The 12,935-nt window shown below is 54.2% G+C and overlaps 16 non-coding genes across 16 annotated transcripts; all 16 read left to right on the top strand.

Annotated features, from left to right (window-relative positions):
- The first annotated feature begins 216 nt into the window (after positions 1-216).
- Positions 217-288, top strand: trnaq-cug (transfer RNA glutamine (anticodon CUG)). The gene has a single exon. It is a non-coding gene; the product is annotated as a tRNA-Gln (tRNA).
- A 248-nt stretch (positions 289-536) lies between these two features.
- trnaq-uug (transfer RNA glutamine (anticodon UUG)) lies at positions 537-608 on the top strand. Its single transcript has one exon. It is a non-coding gene; the product is annotated as a tRNA-Gln (tRNA).
- A 1,208-nt stretch (positions 609-1,816) lies between these two features.
- trnaq-cug (transfer RNA glutamine (anticodon CUG)) lies at positions 1,817-1,888 on the top strand. Its single transcript has one exon. It is a non-coding gene; the product is annotated as a tRNA-Gln (tRNA).
- Positions 1,889-2,136: 248 nt separating this feature from the next.
- On the top strand, positions 2,137-2,208 carry trnaq-uug (transfer RNA glutamine (anticodon UUG)). The gene has a single exon. It is a non-coding gene; the product is annotated as a tRNA-Gln (tRNA).
- Positions 2,209-3,416: 1,208 nt separating this feature from the next.
- Positions 3,417-3,488, top strand: trnaq-cug (transfer RNA glutamine (anticodon CUG)). Its single transcript has one exon. It is a non-coding gene; the product is annotated as a tRNA-Gln (tRNA).
- Positions 3,489-3,736: 248 nt separating this feature from the next.
- trnaq-uug (transfer RNA glutamine (anticodon UUG)) lies at positions 3,737-3,808 on the top strand. Its single transcript has one exon. It is a non-coding gene; the product is annotated as a tRNA-Gln (tRNA).
- Positions 3,809-5,016: 1,208 nt separating this feature from the next.
- Positions 5,017-5,088, top strand: trnaq-cug (transfer RNA glutamine (anticodon CUG)). Its single transcript has one exon. It is a non-coding gene; the product is annotated as a tRNA-Gln (tRNA).
- Positions 5,089-5,336: 248 nt separating this feature from the next.
- Positions 5,337-5,408, top strand: trnaq-uug (transfer RNA glutamine (anticodon UUG)). The gene has a single exon. It is a non-coding gene; the product is annotated as a tRNA-Gln (tRNA).
- Positions 5,409-6,616: 1,208 nt separating this feature from the next.
- On the top strand, positions 6,617-6,688 carry trnaq-cug (transfer RNA glutamine (anticodon CUG)). Its single transcript has one exon. It is a non-coding gene; the product is annotated as a tRNA-Gln (tRNA).
- A 248-nt stretch (positions 6,689-6,936) lies between these two features.
- Positions 6,937-7,008, top strand: trnaq-uug (transfer RNA glutamine (anticodon UUG)). Its single transcript has one exon. It is a non-coding gene; the product is annotated as a tRNA-Gln (tRNA).
- A 1,208-nt stretch (positions 7,009-8,216) lies between these two features.
- On the top strand, positions 8,217-8,288 carry trnaq-cug (transfer RNA glutamine (anticodon CUG)). The gene has a single exon. It is a non-coding gene; the product is annotated as a tRNA-Gln (tRNA).
- Positions 8,289-8,536: 248 nt separating this feature from the next.
- trnaq-uug (transfer RNA glutamine (anticodon UUG)) lies at positions 8,537-8,608 on the top strand. Its single transcript has one exon. It is a non-coding gene; the product is annotated as a tRNA-Gln (tRNA).
- A 1,209-nt stretch (positions 8,609-9,817) lies between these two features.
- On the top strand, positions 9,818-9,889 carry trnaq-cug (transfer RNA glutamine (anticodon CUG)). Its single transcript has one exon. It is a non-coding gene; the product is annotated as a tRNA-Gln (tRNA).
- Positions 9,890-10,137: 248 nt separating this feature from the next.
- Positions 10,138-10,209, top strand: trnaq-uug (transfer RNA glutamine (anticodon UUG)). The gene has a single exon. It is a non-coding gene; the product is annotated as a tRNA-Gln (tRNA).
- Positions 10,210-11,417: 1,208 nt separating this feature from the next.
- Positions 11,418-11,489, top strand: trnaq-cug (transfer RNA glutamine (anticodon CUG)). The gene has a single exon. It is a non-coding gene; the product is annotated as a tRNA-Gln (tRNA).
- A 248-nt stretch (positions 11,490-11,737) lies between these two features.
- Positions 11,738-11,809, top strand: trnaq-uug (transfer RNA glutamine (anticodon UUG)). Its single transcript has one exon. It is a non-coding gene; the product is annotated as a tRNA-Gln (tRNA).
- The last annotated feature ends 1,126 nt before the right edge of the window (positions 11,810-12,935 follow it).

Here is a 12,935-nt window from a genome sequence, read left to right as displayed (position 1 = left end):
GAAAACTTCGGCAAAGTGGATTTCGGAGGCGCGGGCCACCGGCCTTACAGGGCAGCAGGCCGTGACAGCGTGGTTGCACTTGAGCAAGACCGAGTGCACGAGCTGCTGGATCAGCAGATCCACAGTTGCCGTCGTGATCCTTGTCGTTGCTGTTTCCACGCTTGACGAAGGAGGCAAACATCCTTGAGCAGTGATTCGGCGGCGCTGCCATCTAGGGGTTCCATGGTGTAATGGTGAGCACTCTGGACTCTGAATCCAGCGATCCGAGTTCAAATCTCGGTGGAGCCTTTTCGCTGGCAGCGTGAGCGATCGTCTTTGACAAAACTGCCGGTTTCGCAAATTCTTGCACCCATGATGGATGTGGGCTGGTTTGCGACACTCCCCGGCGTCAAGCGCGCGAGCTACTTTTGCTCTACCCTGTACCACCCAAGTATTCCCTGCCACGGGCGCAGCAGCAAGAGACCAGATTCTGAGAGCGTTGCTGCAAGTGTGAATGCAGGACAGCTCAGGCCTGGCCTAAAGCAGGCCGCCCTGCTGGTTCCGTGGTGTAACGGTTAGCACTCTGGACTTTGAATCCAGCGACCCGAGTTCGAATCTCGGCGGAACCTCGACTCGTTTCGTCCCGTCCCTTGTTTAAATTGGGACGTGCGAGTGAAATCTGCCTACGGGCCAATTGTAAGAGCCGCCCTTTTCGCACCTTTGAGTCAGATCTCGTCACATTTCTGCCAGAACGGCGAGCGCAGAATGATCCCGATGCCGAGGTGGAGTCTTAAGCTCGTCACTGGTGCCTGCTTTTGCTCTCTCCTGAACCACGGATGTGTTTTCTTCGAAGGACACAGCATTGAGAGACAAGCTGCCGTCAAGCGGTGTTGTTTTTGGAGCTCCTCTCTGCGTTCCCCAGACAGCTGGTGAAAAGGTGACAGCAATTGGAACGAGGCGCATGCTGGAGAGGTGCTCTTTTCTTGAATTTGATTCAACGATTCACACTTTCCCAAACAATTCACAGTAACAGCTGGACATAGAGAAACAGCAATTTTACGAGGGAGAGGAGCAGCAAAGCCAGGCCCCAAGCCTTACCATTCAACCAGTTTTCAGGGAAATCAGGAACCTCAAATCCCAGTTTCAATCACTACAAAACGGTAACAACGACATTTGCACACACAAGACAGTCCAGCGACATAAAAAACAGTGCATACAATACAGACTCCCGGAGAGCCAGGGACACGTGCTCTTGAACACGATCCGTCTGAGATCTCACTTTGCTTAAAAGCATTGCTCAGCGCAGCGCCGTCACAGCCATGGCCGCCGATCAGGGAGACAAACAGCAGCGGCGCTGTTCGAATAGGCAGCTGTAGTGCAGATGCGCGACTTGTCCGACAGCTGTACTGAGCAGGAAGGTAAACTGTGAGGTGCGAAAGCGGAAGCCAAAGTGAAATGCCGGAAAGGCGATTGTCCAGCAGCTTGAAAGTTTGCCAGTGAGAGAGATTAGCGAGCAGTAGCCCGGCTCAGAGTTGCTCATGGCCAACAGCAGCCCCGCTCCCGCTGAGAAACTAGGTTTCGTGGACAGGTTGGCAGATCTGGCACGGCCCGAGCTGCTTCCGAAAACTTCGGCAAAGTGGATTTCGGAGGCGCGGGCCACCGGCCTTACAGGGCAGCAGGCCGTGACAGCGTGGTTGCACTTGAGCAAGACCGAGTGCACGAGCTGCTGGATCAGCAGATCCACAGTTGCCGTCGTGATCCTTGTCGTTGCTGTTTCCACGCTTGACGAAGGAGGCAAACATCCTTGAGCAGTGATTCGGCGGCGCTGCCATCTAGGGGTTCCATGGTGTAATGGTGAGCACTCTGGACTCTGAATCCAGCGATCCGAGTTCAAATCTCGGTGGAGCCTTTTCGCTGGCAGCGTGAGCGATCGTCTTTGACAAAACTGCCGGTTTCGCAAATTCTTGCACCCATGATGGATGTGGGCTGGTTTGCGACACTCCCCGGCGTCAAGCGCGCGAGCTACTTTTGCTCTACCCTGTACCACCCAAGTATTCCCTGCCACGGGCGCAGCAGCAAGAGACCAGATTCTGAGAGCGTTGCTGCAAGTGTGAATGCAGGACAGCTCAGGCCTGGCCTAAAGCAGGCCGCCCTGCTGGTTCCGTGGTGTAACGGTTAGCACTCTGGACTTTGAATCCAGCGACCCGAGTTCGAATCTCGGCGGAACCTCGACTCGTTTCGTCCCGTCCCTTGTTTAAATTGGGACGTGCGAGTGAAATCTGCCTACGGGCCAATTGTAAGAGCCGCCCTTTTCGCACCTTTGAGTCAGATCTCGTCACATTTCTGCCAGAACGGCGAGCGCAGAATGATCCCGATGCCGAGGTGGAGTCTTAAGCTCGTCACTGGTGCCTGCTTTTGCTCTCTCCTGAACCACGGATGTGTTTTCTTCGAAGGACACAGCATTGAGAGACAAGCTGCCGTCAAGCGGTGTTGTTTTTGGAGCTCCTCTCTGCGTTCCCCAGACAGCTGGTGAAAAGGTGACAGCAATTGGAACGAGGCGCATGCTGGAGAGGTGCTCTTTTCTTGAATTTGATTCAACGATTCACACTTTCCCAAACAATTCACAGTAACAGCTGGACATAGAGAAACAGCAATTTTACGAGGGAGAGGAGCAGCAAAGCCAGGCCCCAAGCCTTACCATTCAACCAGTTTTCAGGGAAATCAGGAACCTCAAATCCCAGTTTCAATCACTACAAAACGGTAACAACGACATTTGCACACACAAGACAGTCCAGCGACATAAAAAACAGTGCATACAATACAGACTCCCGGAGAGCCAGGGACACGTGCTCTTGAACACGATCCGTCTGAGATCTCACTTTGCTTAAAAGCATTGCTCAGCGCAGCGCCGTCACAGCCATGGCCGCCGATCAGGGAGACAAACAGCAGCGGCGCTGTTCGAATAGGCAGCTGTAGTGCAGATGCGCGACTTGTCCGACAGCTGTACTGAGCAGGAAGGTAAACTGTGAGGTGCGAAAGCGGAAGCCAAAGTGAAATGCCGGAAAGGCGATTGTCCAGCAGCTTGAAAGTTTGCCAGTGAGAGAGATTAGCGAGCAGTAGCCCGGCTCAGAGTTGCTCATGGCCAACAGCAGCCCCGCTCCCGCTGAGAAACTAGGTTTCGTGGACAGGTTGGCAGATCTGGCACGGCCCGAGCTGCTTCCGAAAACTTCGGCAAAGTGGATTTCGGAGGCGCGGGCCACCGGCCTTACAGGGCAGCAGGCCGTGACAGCGTGGTTGCACTTGAGCAAGACCGAGTGCACGAGCTGCTGGATCAGCAGATCCACAGTTGCCGTCGTGATCCTTGTCGTTGCTGTTTCCACGCTTGACGAAGGAGGCAAACATCCTTGAGCAGTGATTCGGCGGCGCTGCCATCTAGGGGTTCCATGGTGTAATGGTGAGCACTCTGGACTCTGAATCCAGCGATCCGAGTTCAAATCTCGGTGGAGCCTTTTCGCTGGCAGCGTGAGCGATCGTCTTTGACAAAACTGCCGGTTTCGCAAATTCTTGCACCCATGATGGATGTGGGCTGGTTTGCGACACTCCCCGGCGTCAAGCGCGCGAGCTACTTTTGCTCTACCCTGTACCACCCAAGTATTCCCTGCCACGGGCGCAGCAGCAAGAGACCAGATTCTGAGAGCGTTGCTGCAAGTGTGAATGCAGGACAGCTCAGGCCTGGCCTAAAGCAGGCCGCCCTGCTGGTTCCGTGGTGTAACGGTTAGCACTCTGGACTTTGAATCCAGCGACCCGAGTTCGAATCTCGGCGGAACCTCGACTCGTTTCGTCCCGTCCCTTGTTTAAATTGGGACGTGCGAGTGAAATCTGCCTACGGGCCAATTGTAAGAGCCGCCCTTTTCGCACCTTTGAGTCAGATCTCGTCACATTTCTGCCAGAACGGCGAGCGCAGAATGATCCCGATGCCGAGGTGGAGTCTTAAGCTCGTCACTGGTGCCTGCTTTTGCTCTCTCCTGAACCACGGATGTGTTTTCTTCGAAGGACACAGCATTGAGAGACAAGCTGCCGTCAAGCGGTGTTGTTTTTGGAGCTCCTCTCTGCGTTCCCCAGACAGCTGGTGAAAAGGTGACAGCAATTGGAACGAGGCGCATGCTGGAGAGGTGCTCTTTTCTTGAATTTGATTCAACGATTCACACTTTCCCAAACAATTCACAGTAACAGCTGGACATAGAGAAACAGCAATTTTACGAGGGAGAGGAGCAGCAAAGCCAGGCCCCAAGCCTTACCATTCAACCAGTTTTCAGGGAAATCAGGAACCTCAAATCCCAGTTTCAATCACTACAAAACGGTAACAACGACATTTGCACACACAAGACAGTCCAGCGACATAAAAAACAGTGCATACAATACAGACTCCCGGAGAGCCAGGGACACGTGCTCTTGAACACGATCCGTCTGAGATCTCACTTTGCTTAAAAGCATTGCTCAGCGCAGCGCCGTCACAGCCATGGCCGCCGATCAGGGAGACAAACAGCAGCGGCGCTGTTCGAATAGGCAGCTGTAGTGCAGATGCGCGACTTGTCCGACAGCTGTACTGAGCAGGAAGGTAAACTGTGAGGTGCGAAAGCGGAAGCCAAAGTGAAATGCCGGAAAGGCGATTGTCCAGCAGCTTGAAAGTTTGCCAGTGAGAGAGATTAGCGAGCAGTAGCCCGGCTCAGAGTTGCTCATGGCCAACAGCAGCCCCGCTCCCGCTGAGAAACTAGGTTTCGTGGACAGGTTGGCAGATCTGGCACGGCCCGAGCTGCTTCCGAAAACTTCGGCAAAGTGGATTTCGGAGGCGCGGGCCACCGGCCTTACAGGGCAGCAGGCCGTGACAGCGTGGTTGCACTTGAGCAAGACCGAGTGCACGAGCTGCTGGATCAGCAGATCCACAGTTGCCGTCGTGATCCTTGTCGTTGCTGTTTCCACGCTTGACGAAGGAGGCAAACATCCTTGAGCAGTGATTCGGCGGCGCTGCCATCTAGGGGTTCCATGGTGTAATGGTGAGCACTCTGGACTCTGAATCCAGCGATCCGAGTTCAAATCTCGGTGGAGCCTTTTCGCTGGCAGCGTGAGCGATCGTCTTTGACAAAACTGCCGGTTTCGCAAATTCTTGCACCCATGATGGATGTGGGCTGGTTTGCGACACTCCCCGGCGTCAAGCGCGCGAGCTACTTTTGCTCTACCCTGTACCACCCAAGTATTCCCTGCCACGGGCGCAGCAGCAAGAGACCAGATTCTGAGAGCGTTGCTGCAAGTGTGAATGCAGGACAGCTCAGGCCTGGCCTAAAGCAGGCCGCCCTGCTGGTTCCGTGGTGTAACGGTTAGCACTCTGGACTTTGAATCCAGCGACCCGAGTTCGAATCTCGGCGGAACCTCGACTCGTTTCGTCCCGTCCCTTGTTTAAATTGGGACGTGCGAGTGAAATCTGCCTACGGGCCAATTGTAAGAGCCGCCCTTTTCGCACCTTTGAGTCAGATCTCGTCACATTTCTGCCAGAACGGCGAGCGCAGAATGATCCCGATGCCGAGGTGGAGTCTTAAGCTCGTCACTGGTGCCTGCTTTTGCTCTCTCCTGAACCACGGATGTGTTTTCTTCGAAGGACACAGCATTGAGAGACAAGCTGCCGTCAAGCGGTGTTGTTTTTGGAGCTCCTCTCTGCGTTCCCCAGACAGCTGGTGAAAAGGTGACAGCAATTGGAACGAGGCGCATGCTGGAGAGGTGCTCTTTTCTTGAATTTGATTCAACGATTCACACTTTCCCAAACAATTCACAGTAACAGCTGGACATAGAGAAACAGCAATTTTACGAGGGAGAGGAGCAGCAAAGCCAGGCCCCAAGCCTTACCATTCAACCAGTTTTCAGGGAAATCAGGAACCTCAAATCCCAGTTTCAATCACTACAAAACGGTAACAACGACATTTGCACACACAAGACAGTCCAGCGACATAAAAAACAGTGCATACAATACAGACTCCCGGAGAGCCAGGGACACGTGCTCTTGAACACGATCCGTCTGAGATCTCACTTTGCTTAAAAGCATTGCTCAGCGCAGCGCCGTCACAGCCATGGCCGCCGATCAGGGAGACAAACAGCAGCGGCGCTGTTCGAATAGGCAGCTGTAGTGCAGATGCGCGACTTGTCCGACAGCTGTACTGAGCAGGAAGGTAAACTGTGAGGTGCGAAAGCGGAAGCCAAAGTGAAATGCCGGAAAGGCGATTGTCCAGCAGCTTGAAAGTTTGCCAGTGAGAGAGATTAGCGAGCAGTAGCCCGGCTCAGAGTTGCTCATGGCCAACAGCAGCCCCGCTCCCGCTGAGAAACTAGGTTTCGTGGACAGGTTGGCAGATCTGGCACGGCCCGAGCTGCTTCCGAAAACTTCGGCAAAGTGGATTTCGGAGGCGCGGGCCACCGGCCTTACAGGGCAGCAGGCCGTGACAGCGTGGTTGCACTTGAGCAAGACCGAGTGCACGAGCTGCTGGATCAGCAGATCCACAGTTGCCGTCGTGATCCTTGTCGTTGCTGTTTCCACGCTTGACGAAGGAGGCAAACATCCTTGAGCAGTGATTCGGCGGCGCTGCCATCTAGGGGTTCCATGGTGTAATGGTGAGCACTCTGGACTCTGAATCCAGCGATCCGAGTTCAAATCTCGGTGGAGCCTTTTCGCTGGCAGCGTGAGCGATCGTCTTTGACAAAACTGCCGGTTTCGCAAATTCTTGCACCCATGATGGATGTGGGCTGGTTTGCGACACTCCCCGGCGTCAAGCGCGCGAGCTACTTTTGCTCTACCCTGTACCACCCAAGTATTCCCTGCCACGGGCGCAGCAGCAAGAGACCAGATTCTGAGAGCGTTGCTGCAAGTGTGAATGCAGGACAGCTCAGGCCTGGCCTAAAGCAGGCCGCCCTGCTGGTTCCGTGGTGTAACGGTTAGCACTCTGGACTTTGAATCCAGCGACCCGAGTTCGAATCTCGGCGGAACCTCGACTCGTTTCGTCCCGTCCCTTGTTTAAATTGGGACGTGCGAGTGAAATCTGCCTACGGGCCAATTGTAAGAGCCGCCCTTTTCGCACCTTTGAGTCAGATCTCGTCACATTTCTGCCAGAACGGCGAGCGCAGAATGATCCCGATGCCGAGGTGGAGTCTTAAGCTCGTCACTGGTGCCTGCTTTTGCTCTCTCCTGAACCACGGATGTGTTTTCTTCGAAGGACACAGCATTGAGAGACAAGCTGCCGTCAAGCGGTGTTGTTTTTGGAGCTCCTCTCTGCGTTCCCCAGACAGCTGGTGAAAAGGTGACAGCAATTGGAACGAGGCGCATGCTGGAGAGGTGCTCTTTTCTTGAATTTGATTCAACGATTCACACTTTCCCAAACAATTCACAGTAACAGCTGGACATAGAGAAACAGCAATTTTACGAGGGAGAGGAGCAGCAAAGCCAGGCCCCAAGCCTTACCATTCAACCAGTTTTCAGGGAAATCAGGAACCTCAAATCCCAGTTTCAATCACTACAAAACGGTAACAACGACATTTGCACACACAAGACAGTCCAGCGACATAAAAAACAGTGCATACAATACAGACTCCCGGAGAGCCAGGGACACGTGCTCTTGAACACGATCCGTCTGAGATCTCACTTTGCTTAAAAGCATTGCTCAGCGCAGCGCCGTCACAGCCATGGCCGCCGATCAGGGAGACAAACAGCAGCGGCGCTGTTCGAATAGGCAGCTGTAGTGCAGATGCGCGACTTGTCCGACAGCTGTACTGAGCAGGAAGGTAAACTGTGAGGTGCGAAAGCGGAAGCCAAAGTGAAATGCCGGAAAGGCGATTGTCCAGCAGCTTGAAAGTTTGCCAGTGAGAGAGATTAGCGAGCAGTAGCCCGGCTCAGAGTTGCTCATGGCCAACAGCAGCCCCGCTCCCGCTGAGAAACTAGGTTTCGTGGACAGGTTGGCAGATCTGGCACGGCCCGAGCTGCTTCCGAAAACTTCGGCAAAGTGGATTTCGGAGGCGCGGGCCACCGGCCTTACAGGGCAGCAGGCCGTGACAGCGTGGTTGCACTTGAGCAAGACCGAGTGCACGAGCTGCTGGATCAGCAGATCCACAGTTGCCGTCGTGATCCTTGTCGTTGCTGTTTCCACGCTTGACGAAGGAGGCAAACATCCTTGAGCAGTGATTCGGCGGCGCTGCCATCTAGGGGTTCCATGGTGTAATGGTGAGCACTCTGGACTCTGAATCCAGCGATCCGAGTTCAAATCTCGGTGGAGCCTTTTCGCTGGCAGCGTGAGCGATCGTCTTTGACAAAACTGCCGGTTTCGCAAATTCTTGCACCCATGATGGATGTGGGCTGGTTTGCGACACTCCCCGGCGTCAAGCGCGCGAGCTACTTTTGCTCTACCCTGTACCACCCAAGTATTCCCTGCCACGGGCGCAGCAGCAAGAGACCAGATTCTGAGAGCGTTGCTGCAAGTGTGAATGCAGGACAGCTCAGGCCTGGCCTAAAGCAGGCCGCCCTGCTGGTTCCGTGGTGTAACGGTTAGCACTCTGGACTTTGAATCCAGCGACCCGAGTTCGAATCTCGGCGGAACCTCGACTCGTTTCGTCCCGTCCCTTGTTTAAATTGGGACGTGCGAGTGAAATCTGCCTACGGGCCAATTGTAAGAGCCGCCCTTTTCGCACCTTTGAGTCAGATCTCGTCACATTTCTGCCAGAACGGCGAGCGCAGAATGATCCCGATGCCGAGGTGGAGTCTTAAGCTCGTCACTGGTGCCTGCTTTTGCTCTCTCCTGAACCACGGATGTGTTTTCTTCGAAGGACACAGCATTGAGAGACAAGCTGCCGTCAAGCGGTGTTGTTTTTGGAGCTCCTCTCTGCGTTCCCCAGACAGCTGGTGAAAAGGTGACAGCAATTGGAACGAGGCGCATGCTGGAGAGGTGCTCTTTTCTTGAATTTGATTCAACGATTCACACTTTCCCAAACAATTCACAGTAACAGCTGGACATAGAGAAACAGCAATTTTACGAGGGAGAGGAGCAGCAAAGCCAGGCCCCAAGCCTTACCATTCAACCAGTTTTCAGGGAAATCAGGAACCTCAAATCCCAGTTTCAATCACTACAAAACGGTAACAACGACATTTGCACACACAAGACAGTCCAGCGACATAAAAAAACAGTGCATACAATACAGACTCCCGGAGAGCCAGGGACACGTGCTCTTGAACACGATCCGTCTGAGATCTCACTTTGCTTAAAAGCATTGCTCAGCGCAGCGCCGTCACAGCCATGGCCGCCGATCAGGGAGACAAACAGCAGCGGCGCTGTTCGAATAGGCAGCTGTAGTGCAGATGCGCGACTTGTCCGACAGCTGTACTGAGCAGGAAGGTAAACTGTGAGGTGCGAAAGCGGAAGCCAAAGTGAAATGCCGGAAAGGCGATTGTCCAGCAGCTTGAAAGTTTGCCAGTGAGAGAGATTAGCGAGCAGTAGCCCGGCTCAGAGTTGCTCATGGCCAACAGCAGCCCCGCTCCCGCTGAGAAACTAGGTTTCGTGGACAGGTTGGCAGATCTGGCACGGCCCGAGCTGCTTCCGAAAACTTCGGCAAAGTGGATTTCGGAGGCGCGGGCCACCGGCCTTACAGGGCAGCAGGCCGTGACAGCGTGGTTGCACTTGAGCAAGACCGAGTGCACGAGCTGCTGGATCAGCAGATCCACAGTTGCCGTCGTGATCCTTGTCGTTGCTGTTTCCACGCTTGACGAAGGAGGCAAACATCCTTGAGCAGTGATTCGGCGGCGCTGCCATCTAGGGGTTCCATGGTGTAATGGTGAGCACTCTGGACTCTGAATCCAGCGATCCGAGTTCAAATCTCGGTGGAGCCTTTTCGCTGGCAGCGTGAGCGATCGTCTTTGACAAAACTGCCGGTTTCGCAAATTCTTGCACCCATGATGGATGTGGGCTGGTTTGCGACACTCCCCGGCGTCAAGCGCGCGAGCTACTTTTGCTCTACCCTGTACCACCCAAGTATTCCCTGCCACGGGCGCAGCAGCAAGAGACCAGATTCTGAGAGCGTTGCTGCAAGTGTGAATGCAGGACAGCTCAGGCCTGGCCTAAAGCAGGCCGCCCTGCTGGTTCCGTGGTGTAACGGTTAGCACTCTGGACTTTGAATCCAGCGACCCGAGTTCGAATCTCGGCGGAACCTCGACTCGTTTCGTCCCGTCCCTTGTTTAAATTGGGACGTGCGAGTGAAATCTGCCTACGGGCCAATTGTAAGAGCCGCCCTTTTCGCACCTTTGAGTCAGATCTCGTCACATTTCTGCCAGAACGGCGAGCGCAGAATGATCCCGATGCCGAGGTGGAGTCTTAAGCTCGTCACTGGTGCCTGCTTTTGCTCTCTCCTGAACCACGGATGTGTTTTCTTCGAAGGACACAGCATTGAGAGACAAGCTGCCGTCAAGCGGTGTTGTTTTTGGAGCTCCTCTCTGCGTTCCCCAGACAGCTGGTGAAAAGGTGACAGCAATTGGAACGAGGCGCATGCTGGAGAGGTGCTCTTTTCTTGAATTTGATTCAACGATTCACACTTTCCCAAACAATTCACAGTAACAGCTGGACATAGAGAAACAGCAATTTTACGAGGGAGAGGAGCAGCAAAGCCAGGCCCCAAGCCTTACCATTCAACCAGTTTTCAGGGAAATCAGGAACCTCAAATCCCAGTTTCAATCACTACAAAACGGTAACAACGACATTTGCACACACAAGACAGTCCAGCGACATAAAAAACAGTGCATACAATACAGACTCCCGGAGAGCCAGGGACACGTGCTCTTGAACACGATCCGTCTGAGATCTCACTTTGCTTAAAAGCATTGCTCAGCGCAGCGCCGTCACAGCCATGGCCGCCGATCAGGGAGACAAACAGCAGCGGCGCTGTTCGAATAGGCAGCTGTAGTGCAGATGCGCGACTTGTCCGACAGCTGTACTGAGCAGGAAGGTAAACTGTGAGGTGCGAAAGCGGAAGCCAAAGTGAAATGCCGGAAAGGCGATTGTCCAGCAGCTTGAAAGTTTGCCAGTGAGAGAGATTAGCGAGCAGTAGCCCGGCTCAGAGTTGCTCATGGCCAACAGCAGCCCCGCTCCCGCTGAGAAACTAGGTTTCGTGGACAGGTTGGCAGATCTGGCACGGCCCGAGCTGCTTCCGAAAACTTCGGCAAAGTGGATTTCGGAGGCGCGGGCCACCGGCCTTACAGGGCAGCAGGCCGTGACAGCGTGGTTGCACTTGAGCAAGACCGAGTGCACGAGCTGCTGGATCAGCAGATCCACAGTTGCCGTCGTGATCCTTGTCGTTGCTGTTTCCACGCTTGACGAAGGAGGCAAACATCCTTGAGCAGTGATTCGGCGGCGCTGCCATCTAGGGGTTCCATGGTGTAATGGTGAGCACTCTGGACTCTGAATCCAGCGATCCGAGTTCAAATCTCGGTGGAGCCTTTTCGCTGGCAGCGTGAGCGATCGTCTTTGACAAAACTGCCGGTTTCGCAAATTCTTGCACCCATGATGGATGTGGGCTGGTTTGCGACACTCCCCGGCGTCAAGCGCGCGAGCTACTTTTGCTCTACCCTGTACCACCCAAGTATTCCCTGCCACGGGCGCAGCAGCAAGAGACCAGATTCTGAGAGCGTTGCTGCAAGTGTGAATGCAGGACAGCTCAGGCCTGGCCTAAAGCAGGCCGCCCTGCTGGTTCCGTGGTGTAACGGTTAGCACTCTGGACTTTGAATCCAGCGACCCGAGTTCGAATCTCGGCGGAACCTCGACTCGTTTCGTCCCGTCCCTTGTTTAAATTGGGACGTGCGAGTGAAATCTGCCTACGGGCCAATTGTAAGAGCCGCCCTTTTCGCACCTTTGAGTCAGATCTCGTCACATTTCTGCCAGAACGGCGAGCGCAGAATGATCCCGATGCCGAGGTGGAGTCTTAAGCTCGTCACTGGTGCCTGCTTTTGCTCTCTCCTGAACCACGGATGTGTTTTCTTCGAAGGACACAGCATTGAGAGACAAGCTGCCGTCAAGCGGTGTTGTTTTTGGAGCTCCTCTCTGCGTTCCCAGACAGCTGGTGAAAAGGTGACAGCAATTGGAACGAGGCGCATGCTGGAGAGGTGCTCTTTTCTTGAATTTGATTCAACGATTCACACTTTCCCAAACAATTCACAGTAACAGCTGGACATAGAGAAACAGCAATTTTACGAGGGAGAGGAGCAGCAAAGCCAGGCCCCAAGCCTTACCATTCAACCAGTTTTCAGGGAAATCAGGAACCTCAAATCCCAGTTTCAATCACTACAAAACGGTAACAACGACATTTGCACACACAAGACAGTCCAGCGACATAAAAAACAGTGCATACAATACAGACTCCGGAGAGCCAGGGACACGTGCTCTTGAACACGATCCGTCTGAGATCTCACTTTGCTTAAAAGCATTGCTCAGCGCAGCGCCGTCACAGCCATGGCCGCCGATCAGGGAGACAAACAGCAGCGGCGCTGTTCGAATAGGCAGCTGTAGTGCAGATGCGCGACTTGTCCGACAGCTGTACTGAGCAGGAAGGTAAACTGTGAGGTGCGAAAGCGGAAGCCAAAGTGAAATGCCGGAAAGGCGATTGTCCAGCAGCTTGAAAGTTTGCCAGTGAGAGAGATTAGCGAGCAGTAGCCCGGCTCAGAGTTGCTCATGGCCAACAGCAGCCCCGCTCCGCTGAGAAACTAGGTTTCGTGGACAGGTTGGCAGATCTGGCCGGCCCGAGCTGCTTCCGAAAACTTCGGCAAAGTGGATTTCGGAGGCGCGGGCCACCGGCCTTACAGGGCAGCAGGCCGTGACAGCGTGGTTGCACTTGAGCAAGACCGAGTGCACGAGCTGCTGGATCAGCAGATCCACAGTTGCCGTCGTGAT

Source organism: Hemiscyllium ocellatum, chromosome 44 (assembly GCF_020745735.1).
Source record: "Hemiscyllium ocellatum isolate sHemOce1 chromosome 44, sHemOce1.pat.X.cur, whole genome shotgun sequence".
NCBI classification, from domain to species: domain Eukaryota; kingdom Metazoa; phylum Chordata; class Chondrichthyes; order Orectolobiformes; family Hemiscylliidae; genus Hemiscyllium; species Hemiscyllium ocellatum.
This window is presented reverse-complemented; position numbering and strand designations above follow the sequence as displayed.